At 33.4% G+C, this 15966-nt stretch overlaps 1 long non-coding RNA gene across 1 annotated transcript; it reads left to right on the top strand.

Annotated features, from left to right (window-relative positions):
- The first annotated feature begins 1383 nt into the window (after positions 1-1383).
- LOC125248088 lies at positions 1384-2858 on the top strand. The gene is made up of 4 exons (XR_007180238.1): positions 1384-2112; positions 2191-2314; positions 2441-2676; positions 2800-2858. It is a non-coding gene; the product is annotated as an uncharacterized LOC125248088 (long non-coding RNA).
- The last annotated feature ends 13108 nt before the right edge of the window (positions 2859-15966 follow it).

Below are 15966 nucleotides of genomic sequence, written 5' to 3'. Positions count from 1 at the left end.
ATGACATCATTGTTGATATCAAGCATTGACATTTTTACTAGTGGAAATTCAAATGTTGATATCAACAATTGTCATTGTTACTAGTAGAAATGTAATTCCAGATATCAAGAATTAACATTTTAACTAGTGAAAACTTAATTGTTGATATCAAAATTTCATATCCTGGGAATGATCAAAAAAGTCAAAACGGCTTGCCTATTGCCTTTCCCAGGATATAAATTGCTGATATCAAGAATTCTAGTTTTTACTAGTGGAAAAAAATTCTTGATATCAAATATAAGCATTTTAACTAGTGAAAATTGAATTGTTGATATCAAAAATTAACCTTGTTACTAGTGGAAATGTAATTCTTGATATCAAAAATTGCCATTGTTACTAGTGGAAATGTAATTCCTGATATCAAGAATTAGCATTTTAACTAGTGAAAACTGAATTGTTGATATCAAGAATTCATATCCTGAGAATGAATAAAAGTCAAAACGGCTTGCCATAGAGGGAAGTTGGCAAGAGAAGGGCATAAAAAAACGCAGCCCTCTTTCGGTAGTGTAACTGTCCACAGACATGGTTTTCATTAAAATGTATATTTTTGAATTTTGGTTAAATTCATTACCAGTCTTATTTCATTCATTGTTTAAAAAGAAATGTGACAAATGTATGGGTATTATTACTCCCTTTAAATGTTTAACATAAGGGGTTCTTTAAGAAACGTAATGCGTCACATGACCATTGTTGAGTTGAGAGCGGATCCAGAGAGACTACGGGACATAAAGCCTCAAGAAAATTGTTTAATCTGCATGTGGTCTTGGAGGCGCACACGGTAATTTACTTTGTGTTTATTGCATATTGTGTATTGTGTTGTTTTGTGTCACTTTGCACAAAAAATGTAACGTGTTATTACTGGTAGTTGGATTGTTGTATTTCTGTTGCGTCATTCAATTGCATACCAGTGGACATTATCAAGAGAAACTTGAGATATGCATATTTGAAAATTATGTTTTTATTTCTTGTAGTTTTCACGGTGTCTGCAGAGAGAGAGAGAGCAAATAAAATAACGAAAGACATCTGTATGAAGCGTGGCCATTTTTTCGTCGGACCCGTGCAGCTATAGGTAGGTAGCCTAATCCATGGCACATTCCACACCCCATAAACGATTGGGGCAGATTTAATACTGCCCCGTTTATTTTCAAGTTACCTCATGCAAACCTCACTCCAGACCAAGACGATATCAATCTGCTTCAGCTATGGTGTCTCTGTTCTTCTTATGTGGAGTAGCATATCAAACTACTGCTTCTTCCTCCTTTCAACCTCTCTGGCAAAATCTTCTTTTTCTTCTACCTTACTGAAATTCTCCAAATTGTTCAAGTTATCTGAATTGCACTCATTCTTTTCCTCATTGCTCTGCCTCATGGCCAACTAATCACTGCATTGCTGTTTTGTTGTTTTAATTAAGTGTCGTCCACGTCAACAGAGATTAATGCCATTATGTTAAGACAATGAAGTTTAGCTAATCAAAACAGGTTTGCACTTGAGTTTGAAGAACCACAGTATAGTCAAGAACAAGCATGGGGAGATCTGACAAAAACAAACCATACTGAAGATGTTGTTTGTGTCACGTTTTGAGTTGTGTTTTGTTCTGTTTAGTTGTTCTGGTTTAGAGTTTGTTTTTGATTAGTCACATGTTCTCCTTTGTTCTCAGTTTCCCGCCACTTGTTTGTATCCTTTGTTACTGATTTAGTGTTTGAGTTCAGGTGTGTCTTGTTTATTAGCTCCTCACTTCTGTCTGTGAGGACAGTTCATACTGAACTTGAATGCTTGTAACTTTTTGAATCTGGTGTACACAAAAACATATAAAATCAAAATTTCCAGACATTTCCATGAATTTTAATGCACTATTACTAATTATCTCTATGCATTATAAAATGCAATACTGTTTGCTAAGTTATTTAAGTTATTATAGATTGTCATCCAAAATCTGCAAATAGTTGCGTAGGTGGGGATTTTGGGGTGTGGTATTTGGTTTGATTTGCATATGAATGTGTGATAAAGATGAATGTCAAACTGAAACTTATAAAACTGGAATCTTGAGCCTCGACACTGGTCTTCAGAGCTGTGGTGAGTGAGAAACAAGTTGCTTTGTCTTTGTCTTTCAATTTTAAGGAGATATTGCTCATATAGATATTAATGATTTAGGATGAAAACAACATAAACTCAAAAATGGGATTATCAGGATCAAAGTCTGCACCTGAACCTCAGCCTAAGCCTGTGTTCACACCAACTGTGCAAACATATACACCACGACCACCACCAAACCCAGGTAAGAGGATCATTTAATTCCAGATACACAGTATAATATATTTACATAAGCTGTATTAATATTTAATGGGGAGCAAAAAATACACCAAAGTAATTATTTTTTATATGCTCTGTTTTTTTCTGCTAGAACTGAATGAACCACGGAGAAAATTTGATAAGTTGTTTGTTTACTATCCTAGACTGTCATTCATGATGTTATTTTCTAAAAAAAATATAACATCATGGATAATACTTATTTTCATCAAAAATCGTGTTGAACATAACGTAAATAAAATTCCAATAGAAAGTTTAGAATTTTTTTTAAAGTTTTTTACAAAATGTTTTTTTTTAAAAGCACCAATACTGCACCAGCGCCAAACCCAGGTAAGACGGTCATTTAATTCCAGATATACAGTATAACATATTTACATGCGTTGTATTAATATTTAATGGGGAGAACATACATTTAAGTAACAGATTTTTTTATATGATTGTTTTTTCTCCTAGAACTGGACGAACCATGGAGAATATTTGATTGGATGTAAGTTGGTTGTTTACTATCCCGGACTGTGAATCATGTGTATTATTTTCTAATAATATAACATAATTAATGATACTTATTTTCATCAAAAAAATTCAGTCATTCATATAAAAAGGTAAATATAATGTTCCAATATAATGTTAAAAATAAAATTTCAATAGAAAAATATATATATATATAAAAAAAAAAAAATGTTTTTATAAAACACCAAACTCATGTAGATAAAACACAAGATTTTTTATTTTTATTCCTGCTTATTTGCCTCTTGTATAATTAATTTTAAAGGCGCATCAACACATTTTAATTAACAGCTGAATAATAAGATGAAATAAATAAAATCTCACATTTTATAATATTCATCAAGATACAAATATAAGAACTGATTATTAAAATAATAACCCCAACTTAGCTAATGTACTTTAATTATTAAAAGATAAGCTATGTTTTGAAGTGCAGTTAGTATTTTAGAAAGTTTTGAACATATTCAGGCACAATCTTTTTTTTTTTTTTTTTTTTTTTTTTTTTTACTTTTATATTATATTTGGGGAAATTATTTGAAAGGTATACTCAGATGGACATTTTTAATGTAACATATTCACCTTACATCACATTACAGCACATTAAAGGATTAGTTCACTTTCAAATAAGATTTTCCTGATAATTTACTCACCCCCATGTCATCCAAGATGTCCATGTCCTTCTTTCTTCAGTCGAAAAGAAAAGAAGGTTTTTGATGAAAACATTCCAGGATTATTCTCCTAATAATGGACTTCAGTGGCCTCCAAACAGTTGAAGGTCAAAATTGCAGTTTCAGTGCAGCTTCAAAGGGCGGTTACACTTTATTTTAAGGTGTCAGTATTACAATGCAATTATACATTTAAGTACTGAGTAATGACAATTAACTACATGTACTTACTATAGGGTTAGGGTTAGGATGAGGGTTTGGTTTAGGGTTAATTGCACATAATTATGCATAATTTCTAGTTATTACTACAGTAAATACATGTAACGTATGTAACAATGACACTGTAAAATAAAGTGTTACCCAAAGGGCTGTAAACGATACCAGACGAGGAATAAGGCTCTTATTTAGCGTAAAGATCTGTCATTTTCCAAAAAAATGATCGCCTTCCAAATGCTTCTGCCAAAACCGTAAGTAGTGCTTACCCTGGGACATGTGTCAAAAAAGTGATTTATGGCCCCTTTGATTGATGACTTGACAGGTGTGACCTTTTGTCCTTCCGTTTCCGGACTGTGTCAACACAACCTTTGACCCCGATGTCATTGACCTATGACCTCCGGATATTAGGATGAATGTAATGTTGTTTGTGTTTGTCCATCTGGCTGTTGACCTGTGACCTTCGGATATTAGGATGAATGTAATGTTGTTTGTGTTTGTCCATCTGGATGTTGACCCGTGAGCTCCGGGAGTGAATGATCGTTTGACCCGGTTGTTTGAACAGATATTTCGGGGGTGTCGCATTCCGTCACAGGGGCTTTTGTATGTGGACATCCTCTTCGTCTCAATGAGAAAAAATAATATTTTACCAATAGGGTCAATGCAATATACGCGCTCTCTCTCTCTCTCTCTCTCTCTCTCTCTCTCTCTCTTTCTCTCTTTCTCGTCACACACGTAATACAGATCTATTTAAAATAAATGAAAATATATTTATATAATATATTAAACTGAATAATGAACAACATTGGAACAATCCAATCCCTCTCCCACTCTCTCTCGGTCTTTCCAAGTGAGCAGCTCACACCCAGCCAGGCAGTGACAACAATGGGCCATGCTGCATTCTATGGGACACTTAGTCTGTTACCTTTTCCAGAGAAAATGTTCAAAATGTTTAAATATGTTCTTAAAAATCTTTAAAGTTTTAATAAATCTTCCTATAAGGGTGATGCTTAAAATAAATCTCTGTATGTTTAAAAATGAGCTAGGAATATTGAGTGATTTGATTTAAAATGATTCCAGATATAAAGTCTCTATGTGTTGGACATACCCTATTAGGGATGAACATTAGGGATGAGATTTACACACATTACACTGAATAATAATAATCAAACATCTTACTAAATAATATAGTTTTAGCTAGATGAAAATATAAAAAATATCTTACACATCTTACTAAATAATAATATAGTTTTAGCTGGATGAAAATAATAATATCTTACATTTCCAGGGATCAGGAAATGTAATTCCTTTAAACATCATGAAGTTTTAATACTTATAATCCGCCTCTCTCTCTCTCTCTCTCTCTCTCTCTCTCTCTCTCTCTCTCGCTCTCTCACACACACACACACACACACACACACACACACACACACACACACACACACACACACACACACACACACACACACACACACACTCTTTTCAAAAGTGAAAAACTTTCTCTTCTTTGAATGAAGATGGTAATAAATAAAAGTATAACGATGTTAATAATAACAAACAGTTATCACTGTAAAGCTTCTTCGACACAATCTGCATTGTAAAAAGCACTATATACAGTAAATAAAGGCGACTTGACTAAATTTAGTGACACCAATTATTATAGTTTTATAATAAAATAAAATTAAATGAAAATTCAAATAAATGAAAATAAAAATCTTACAGCTTTCAGTGAGCAGGGAAAAGTGTTCCTTCTTGATGTACTTAACACTAAATGGTTTTCTCATTGTCTCTCCAAGTGACTTGCAACAAAGCATGATAGTGTCAGTGACAGAGGGGGAGAGCAATGGTTAGTGGGGGGTGGATGAAACAATATTTTGTTCAAGCTAACTTTTATTTTCAAAGCATAAATATAGAAGTTTAAATTACATCTTTTAAAATTAAACAACTGTTCAAATTAAATCATTTTAGTTTTTTAAATTACATTTTTAAAAGTCTTAATAAATCAAACATTTGACATTTTATTATCAGGGTATGAGTAAAAATATATGGGTCTCGCAAACCATCTCTCACATTGTGTAACATTTTCAATAATTCAATATGAAAATCACCCAGCATTTTCAGAGAGAAACAATGATTTCATTCAGACCCTGTGATGCCTCAGGTTAGTTCTATAAAAGTAACTTGTCTCTATTTTAATATAAAATTATTCTAAATATAAATAATATCAAATATGTTGCTAAAAATTAATAAATAATAATTAATAATTAACAATTAAACAATTGAAATATAGAGGCAAAAATGATTTTCCCCAGTGGTGTTGGAACAGGACTTATTTTTTAAAGTTTCAGACATGATAATCATGCGATACAAGCATTCGGATGAAGCTTCATATTAAACAAAAAAAGAATATGGCATTTTCACTTGTATTCAGCACGTATTTTTCAACATGTATTATACAATATCTGCACACCATTTTCTGAAAAGGTTTTAGTAATGCTTTAGATCAGAATCTAGATTTTAGCAACCAACATGACATTAAATAGTTGTACCAGTGTACAAGGGTGTCTAAACTGTTTATAACAATTTGAATATTGAATATAGTTTACTGAATATAGCTTACTATTGAATATAGCTTACTGACATTGCCTATGCCCCTACAGATAAAAGCCAAAGACACAATGCAAAGACACAAATCAATGAGAATATTTTATACAGAAATGATATTTTCAGAAATTCAAAGGGCTCGGTTACAAAGAAAATAAATTGATAGATCTTGTAGTGCAATTATCCATCTCTTCTATGGGGGTTTGCGTGAAGCATTGACACGAAAAGTAAATCTGGCTGTTTGCGCTTGAAACGATTACGACTGAGACATATCTAACCATTGCACTGAAAGCTATGATTTCATCCAGTTTGAGATGGGTAAACAAAGTTACACACTGTAGTAAAAGTTATAGATACATCTCAAACAACATCTTTGTACAATTTTGTACAAATTGAGTGAACACAATAAATTAGCACATCTAAATTCAAGAGGCCTAGTAACTAAGAAAGCAGCGACATCATGTAAGAAAAGTGTCATACTGCATGCAGAAGTCCACTCTTGATTTATTGTGATAGGCATTTTTACCCCCTTCACTGGTCTTAGTCACATTATAAAGACTAACAAGATCGCTGATAGCATTTTATTCATCGGTCTGTATATGTTTTTAGCCGAATACTCCTCTCGGGCTGCTGTCAGTGTAAGTTTTTGCAATTCGTCACATGTGTGATGAACACAGGCCATTCATTTAAGCATCTTTTAGATGTATGACTGAACCTTTGACAAAACCAATTCTGTTTAAAGTGTTTAACGAATCATTTCTTTCAACACCCCAGCCTAACATTAAAGAATACGTGCAAATATTATAGTATAGATTTTTGTTAGAGTCTATGCCACGCTGTTGAAATGCAAGCTCATTTGAGAACTATAGCATTGCATACCCTTGTAAAGAAGAAATTCAAACAATCATTATACAGGTATTATATAATTTACCATGTGTGTACGACATATAAGATACAATTAGCTATAATGTAAACATAATACAGAAAAGCTCTCTTCTGATCTATTGCAAAAGATTGTAAATGCCATTTTTTCCCACTCTCAGTCTATCACCCTGCTTCCAATTTTGGTTAATTTATCATTTGTTAATTTTGTTCAAATGCAGTCTTCATCTAAAACTGTTCTCTGAGTTTGGTCAAAAATGAACTTTCACTGTTTCACTCAAACCACCCTTGTTCACATTACTTAAAAAACTCATGTAACTACATGAACGTAATTTAACTGCGTTGTTTCTACTAAAATTGAGTATTGTCAGCTTTACTTAGTAAGTGTTTGTTCAGTCAACTTAACATTGCTGTGTGAAACGCACACATTATTGTTGACATAATTAACTGTGCAGTGGATTCGTAGTTCCCAGCATGCTTTGCAAGGGACTGCATTAGGAGAGTAAATTTAGGGATTAAAGTGTTATTTTATGTGTTTTTCAGTAAAGGGAAAGATGTTGTTAGTTTATGTTAGTGTTTAATGTTCAGTTATGTTGGACATTTAGAGTAGTTTCTGTAATGTTTTTGAGTTTTTGTGGTTACCATCATGCAGAAGAGTGTCGCCTGTGTTTAGGCTGTGCGCGCTCATATACACATGCTTATAGGATGAAATTCCTGCTCTCAATTCAATTGAGTTTGTTCAATGAGTTATTTTTTGAGTGCGTTTTGGGATGAGGGGCTGCATTCTGATATGTTGTATCCTTTTTATTTAAATGATTATTCAAAAAAAAATGTGTTCACCTTACGTAATCAACATAACATTATTAAGTAAACTGCATATATAAATATTATGTAACAGTGACATTCAAATGATTTGTATTTACTCAAAGAAAGTTTGTCAGCTTTATTTGAATTTCTTTTGTTCGTTCAACTAAATAGTTTTTGTACAAATTCCTCAATATTGGTGCGTGGAACCACTTGACATTTATTTTTTAAGTAAATCCAACAATTCATTTTTTTGAGTTTACAGCTAGTATTTATGAAAATGAATGAAAACATGAGAGCTGTAGTACTGACGTTCTTTTTGATGTTCTGATCTCATCTTTCTGGTCTGTCTGCGGTCAAAGGACACATCATTTTAAACTTTAAACAAGTCTCGCTGTTTTTCTGGTACATTCTGTTACATACTATTACACTTAGTTACAGCATGTTACAGCTGTGAAAAAATATTGCCTCTGTACTCTAAACAAGACTTCAATAAAAAGTAACTTGATTAGTTATTTTAAGTGAAAGGTTAGTTGATTCAGGCCATTTTACGATCAAAATTGTTTAACATCTCTTAATTTTTAATATATGCTCCTGCTTAAATATTACTTGTTTTCATTTACAATGAGGTCAGACAAAATATCTTTTATATATATATATATATATATATATATATATATATCATAAATAACTATGATAGCGTTACAGGCCCTAGGTACAGTTGGGTGTCTGTAGGAGAGAGAGAGCAAGAGATGATTAGGACTCAAGACGTCCTCTGTCGTTAATAAAAAGTTTCAGCGTCATTAAGACAAGCTCTGTAACTGTATTTGTAAATACATTGAAATAACTGTAACCATACAAATATCAGCTATGAATAACTAAAACAAAGCCTAACAACATACACACATGACTCTAACTCTTTCACAAACCAGACTGACCCCAGGTATGGATATCTCAAATACCCAACTCGCAATAGTTAGATATCTTGACTTTATCCGCATGTTTAGGGGCGCTACCGTTCTTGTCCTCATAAATTTTATGCTTCTTTCCCATTTTATTCACTTTTTTTTTTGAAATACAGTGTTTTAACATGTACATTCTTTTTGTCTGTAATTGTAATTTTAAACGTATTTGTTTTCCATTACCGTTTTACCCATTACTGTTTCACCCATTCCATCTTGCCCGAAAATCAGTGTTTTCTACACATTTAGGTGTAATGCGATGTTGAAATTGCACTCTCGCTGTTCTCTGCATCTCTTTTTTCGTACCATTTAATTGATTTAATAAAAAGGTGGTGTAACCACACTCTTACTCATTTTATGTAGTCTACTGTATTATATTTTACCGTATAGAATGCGGAGCAAAGATCTTTGAAACATTGTAGCCTGTAAAACATTTTAATGACTTTAAACGCCATATATAGACGTTTTACCCTCCAGGGGTTAGAGACTTTGTATTACCATTTTTAATGAGCTCAGACATGGTCGTAAATAACAACAAGTGATTCAAACTTTTATTTCAAAGTTGTTGAACATACATTGAAGAAATGCATACATAAGTAAAACAGTCATCATGAAATTACAGGTGGTCTAACCATAAAAGAAAATCTCTGCATGCTATCATGTTTCGGTCTAGGACATGATTGACCAGCATTTTGACAATTTCGCCGATGGTGGTATCATCAGCATTGTTTGAACGCAGTGAGACACAAACATCTGTTACAATTGTACACATACATACGATGTCAGTAACTCCTAACTCTTCGGTACATTCAGACATCACATCCAGAACTTTTCTTATTATTACACAGATTGGTTCTTTGGTGTAAACACACATGCTTGTCACATCAGAATTCCATGAACTTGATAGGTCTCTTACGACATCCATCTCTTTTTTGAGATTTGTTACACGTTTGGTTTCCTCCGTACAATCATCATCATCATCATCATCATCATCATCATCGTTAGCCTGATTGCACACGTCTTCGATGATCCTGTGCATCAGGTCAACCATCGGTCCTCTGAAATAATCTTTAAACATACAGTCCAAGATCCCTTTTAGAGGGCACTCATTGCCCATGGCACACTGGCACGCGGGGTGTCGGTGCACGGCCTCATCAGAACTCAAAGGCGGGTCATTCTCCCTCAGATTTTGTGTAGACATTTCAGAAATCCTCTGCAATGAAGATGGATTTTCAGAACTCAACTTGGTGCACGGTATAAACTTTGTCTTTGATATAAACTTTCTTCAATATCCCGTGGGCGAGTCCTTAAAACACGATTGTCCAACAGTTTACACAGTTTATTAATGGTTTGAAGTTTGGGTTTTTGGGTCTGATCCCCCCAAAATGTGAGTCAAAGAAGTCTCAGGCTCAGACAATCAGGAAAGTTGATTTTTGGCGGTCCATGTAACAACCAGACAATGCTCCTTAATCAAAGAGATGTTGCAGTAGAACAGCAGTCTGCTATGGTACAGTTGTCGATAGGTTGTGGCACCAGCTCCCTCACACAGATCGGTTAGGAAACCCAGGATGCTTGCTATACGTGAAGCTCAGCACGGTTTTTATCTGGACAGCCAATTGGGGCCGCCCTTGCCCCATGTGTGCGGGTTGTACAGGGGTTATCGTCAGGAAGTCATAAATAATGATATATAATTAACGACACAATGTGCAACAGAAATAGCAATATGTAAAAGTCCTGCATATATCACCAGAGAGAAGTTTACTCACTCATTTCACTCAATCCAGATATTTTGATTAAAAAGTCACAAGGTCAAAAACAAACAAAATAAAAAACAAGCACTTATGAATGGTTCACAATAAGATTCATAACATGCAGATTCTTTTTGTGCAGACATTTCATTTTACCATAAAAAATACGTTAAAAAATCTGTTAAATTTACGGTAAAATAACGTATTTCATTAACTGATATAATGTTAATTTACCAACCTAATGAAGTACTAATATCTGTTTTGTACCTTTATAATACACTGACAATCACCAAACACAGTGGTGATAAGAGTCACATGATGAATCAAAGTTCATCACAAGCAGCTTTTCCACAAGCTGTGAAGGACAACACTAACATATAGAAGGCGCACACAGTGTCATTCACACACACACTAAACACCATCATGGTAACATGCATGAAATTTTAAATGCAATAAACATTAATTTAACAACATTAGATGTAACGTAAAACCCTAATGTACATAACTGATTAGAAAAAAAATGAGAAAAACTAAGAAGAAACAGAGTTATTTCAACGAAAATATATCAAATGTGAAGTGTCACGCAGGGAATTGTGGGAATGTCAATTTACGGTTTTTCACTGTAAATTTTACAATGAATTGTTATTTTTCACATCCAAAAACTGTGAATTTAACGGTATTTTACCGTAAAATTACATTAAATGTACTGTTAGATCTATTACAGTTATTCACTGTATATAGTACGGACCAATTGACAGTTTTTCACCGCAGCATTTTTATAGTCTTTTACTGTTAAAATCACGGTCATTTTTTACAGTGTATTAAAGACTTTTATTGACACCATCGTATTAAATGATCTCAAGTAAAAATGTAAACGTAATGCACATACTGTATATTCAATAAGGGTCTTATTTTAATGTTGTTCAAAAATTTACTTTAAACAAATTCTAGAATTAGTATAAACCATAATGTCTGTAACATAGAGATTCTTAGAGGCGAGGGAAATTGGATCCAATCAGTATTAAACAAAAACAATTACACATATAGCATGTAACACAAAACAGAAGCAAGGACATGATACATTACAATATCATTGCACAGTTCAGGTTTTGCTATATCACGTTACCATTTTAATACATATCATCACCATGACTGATTAAACATTTAGCAGCGCTTGAAATGAATTCAGCGCAAATTAAACAACTTGTCTATTGTTAAAAGATGGTATGTAACGCAGGTACGTCGCTCCACTGAAAATATAGACTGTTTGCAGCATTCGAAGGGGTCGTCCTCTGGAGTGCGCAGTCTCTGTCCCACTCATCGTCCGAAACGTTGCTGCTTTTAGACCAAAAGTCCATTTCATATCCCTCACGGGGTTTCATCAACTTAATGAGGTGTTGGTCATGAATCGTCTTGTTCCAACAGATATTCCTGTTTCACAAAATTTTCATCTTCATGACAAAACTTGGTCAAACGAATCCTGTGTTTTTTCTGCCGAGCGTAAGGAAGATTTTTTTCCGTTTTAATATAACTTTCAACAGAAGTTTCAGGAACTTGTGGAGTAACCATTCTAGATTTGCAGACTGTTTCCTAAAGCTTATTCAGTAGGTAGGGCCTGTAGGTTTTAACTAGAGAGAATGTGAACACCCTCTGTGTCTAACCCCTGGAGGGTAAAACGTCTATATATGGCGTTTAAAGTCATTAAAATGTTTTACAGGCTACAATGTTTCAAAGATCTTTGCTCCGCATTCTATACGGTAAAATATAATACAGTAGACTACATAAAATGAGTAAGAGTGTGGTTACACCACCTTTTTATTAAATCAATTAAATGGTACGAAAAAAGAGATGCAGAGAACAGCGAGAGTGCAATTTCAACATCGCATTACACCTAAATGTGTAGAAAACACTGATTTTCGGGCAAGATGGAATGGGTGAAACAGTAATGGGTAAAACGGTAATGGAAAACAAATACGTTTAAAATTACAATTACAGACAAAAAGAATGTACATGTTAAAACACTGTATTTAAAAAAAAAGTGAATAAAATGGGAAAGAAGCATAAAATTTATGAGGACAAGAACGGTAGCGCCCCTAAACATGCGGATAAAGTCAAGATATCTAACTATTGCGAGTTGGGTATTTGAGATATCCATACCTGGGGTCAGTCTGGTTTGTGAAAGAGTTAGAGTCATGTGTGTATGTTGTTAGGCTTTGTTTTAGTTATTCATAGCTGATATTTGTATGGTTACAGTTATTTCAATGTATTTACAAATACAGTTACAGAGCTTGTCTTAATGACGCTGAAACTTTTTATTAACGACAGAGGACGTCTTGAGTCCTAATCATCTCTTGCTCTCTCTCTCCTACAGACACCCAACTGTACCTAGGGCCTGTAACGCTATCATAGTTATTTATGAATATATATATATATATATATATAAAAGATATTTTGTCTGACCTCTTTGTAAATGAAAACAAGTAATATTTAAGCAGGAGCATATATTAAAAATTAAGAGATGTTAAACAATTTTGATCGTAAAATGGCCTGAATCAACTAACCTTTCACTTAAAATAACTAATCAAGTTACTTTTTATTGAAGTCTTGTTTAGAGTACAGAGGCAATATTTTTTCACAGCTGTAACATGCTGTAACTAAGTGTAATAGTATGTAACAGAATGTACCAGAAAAACAGCGAGACTTGTTTAAAGTTTAAAATGATGTGTCCTTTGACCGCAGACAGACCAGAAAGATGAGATCAGAACATCAAAAAGAACGTCAGTACTACAGCTCTCATGTTTTCATTCATTTTCATAAATACTAGCTGTAAACTCAAAAAAATGAATTGTTGGATTTACTTAAAAAATAAATGTCAAGTGGTTCCACGCACCAATATTGAGGAATTTGTACAAAAAACTATTTAGTTGAACGAACAAAAGAAATTCAAATAAAGCTGACAAACTTTCTTTGAGTAAATACAAATCATTTGAATGTCACTGTTACATAATATTTATATATGCAGTTTACTTAATAATGTTATGTTGATTACGTAAGGTGAACACATTTTTTTTTTGAATAATCATTTAAATAAAAAGGATACAACATATCAGAATGCAGCCCCTCATCCCAAAACGCACTCAAAAAATAACTCATTGAACAAACTCAATTGAATTGAGAGCAGGAATTTCATCCTATAAGCATGTGTATATGAGCGCGCACAGCCTAAACACAGGCGACACTCTTCTGCATGATGGTAACCACAAAAACTCAAAAACATTACAGAAACTACTCTAAATGTCCAACATAACTGAACATTAAACACTAACATAAACTAACAACATCTTTCCCTTTACTGAAAAACACATAAAATAACACTTTAATCCCTAAATTTACTCTCCTAATGCAGTCCCTTGCAAAGCATGCTGGGAACTACGAATCCACTGCACAGTTAATTATGTCAACAATAATGTGTGCGTTTCACACAGCAATGTTAAGTTGACTGAACAAACACTTACTAAGTAAAGCTGACAATACTCAATTTTAGTAGAAACAACGCAGTTAAATTACGTTCATGTAGTTACATGAGTTTTTTAAGTAATGTGAACAAGGGTGGTTTGAGTGAAACAGTGAAAGTTCATTTTTGACCAAACTCAGAGAACAGTTTTAGATGAAGACTGCATTTGAACAAAATTAACAAATGATAAATTAACCAAAATTGGAAGCAGGGTGATAGACTGAGAGTGGGAAAAAATGGCATTTACAATCTTTTGCAATAGATCAGAAGAGAGCTTTTCTGTATTATGTTTACATTATAGCTAATTGTATCTTATATGTCGTACACACATGGTAAATTATATAATACCTGTATAATGATTGTTTGAATTTCTTCTTTACAAGGGTATGCAATGCTATAGTTCTCAAATGAGCTTGCATTTCAACAGCGTGGCATAGACTCTAACAAAAATCTATACTATAATATTTGCACGTATTCTTTAATGTTAGGCTGGGGTGTTGAAAGAAATGATTCGTTAAACACTTTAAACAGAATTGGTTTTGTCAAAGGTTCAGTCATACATCTAAAAGATGCTTAAATGAATGGCCTGTGTTCATCACACATGTGACGAATTGCAAAAACTTACACTGACAGCAGCCCGAGAGGAGTATTCGGCTAAAAACATATACAGACCGATGAATAAAATGCTATCAGCGATCTTGTTAGTCTTTATAATGTGACTAAGACCAGTGAAGGGGGTAAAAATGCCTATCACAATAAATCAAGAGTGGACTTCTGCATGCAGTATGACACTTTTCTTACATGATGTCGCTGCTTTCTTAGTTACTAGGCCTCTTGAATTTAGATGTGCTAATTTATTGTGTTCACTCAATTTGTACAAAATTGTACAAAGATGTTGTTTGAGATGTATCTATAACTTTTACTACAGTGTGTAACTTTGTTTACCCATCTCAAACTGGATGAAATCATAGCTTTCAGTGCAATGGTTAGATATGTCTCAGTCGTAATCGTTTCAAGCGCAAACAGCCAGATTTACTTTTCGTGTCAATGCTTCACGCAAACCCCCATAGAAGAGATGGATAATTGCACTACAAGATCTATCAATTTATTTTCTTTGTAACCGAGCCCTTTGAATTTCTGAAAATATCATTTCTGTATAAAATATTCTCATTGATTTGTGTCTTTGCATTGTGTCTTTGGCTTTTATCTGTAGGGGCATAGGCAATGTCAGTAAGCTATATTCAATAGTAAGCTATATTCAGTAAACTATATTCAATATTCAAATTGTTATAAACAGTTTAGACACCCTTGTACACTGGTACAACTATTTAATGTCATGTTGGTTGCTAAAATCTAGATTCTGATCTAAAGCATTACTAAAACCTTTTCAGAAAATGGTGTGCAGATATTGTATAATACATGTTGAAAAATACGTGCTGAATACAAGTGAAAATGCCATATTCTTTTTTTGTTTAATATGAAGCTTCATCCGAATGCTTGTATCGCATGATTATCATGTCTGAAACTTTAAAAAATAAGTCCTGTTCCAACACCACTGGGGAAAATCATTTTTGCCTAAATGCATGTCAAAAGAAAAAAATAATCTGGTTTAGTTGTATTTTAAAATCACCCCTTTTTCTTAAAATATTGTATCAAACGTATTTGGTAGCGTGATTCTCTTGTTTCATCATGGATTAACTTTATATTTATCAGGCCAATAA

Source organism: Megalobrama amblycephala, linkage group LG16, assembly GCF_018812025.1.
Source record: "Megalobrama amblycephala isolate DHTTF-2021 linkage group LG16, ASM1881202v1, whole genome shotgun sequence".
NCBI classification, from domain to species: domain Eukaryota; kingdom Metazoa; phylum Chordata; class Actinopteri; order Cypriniformes; family Xenocyprididae; genus Megalobrama; species Megalobrama amblycephala.
The sequence above is the reverse complement of the archived record's forward strand: the minus strand, read 5'-3'. Positions and strand labels throughout refer to the sequence as shown.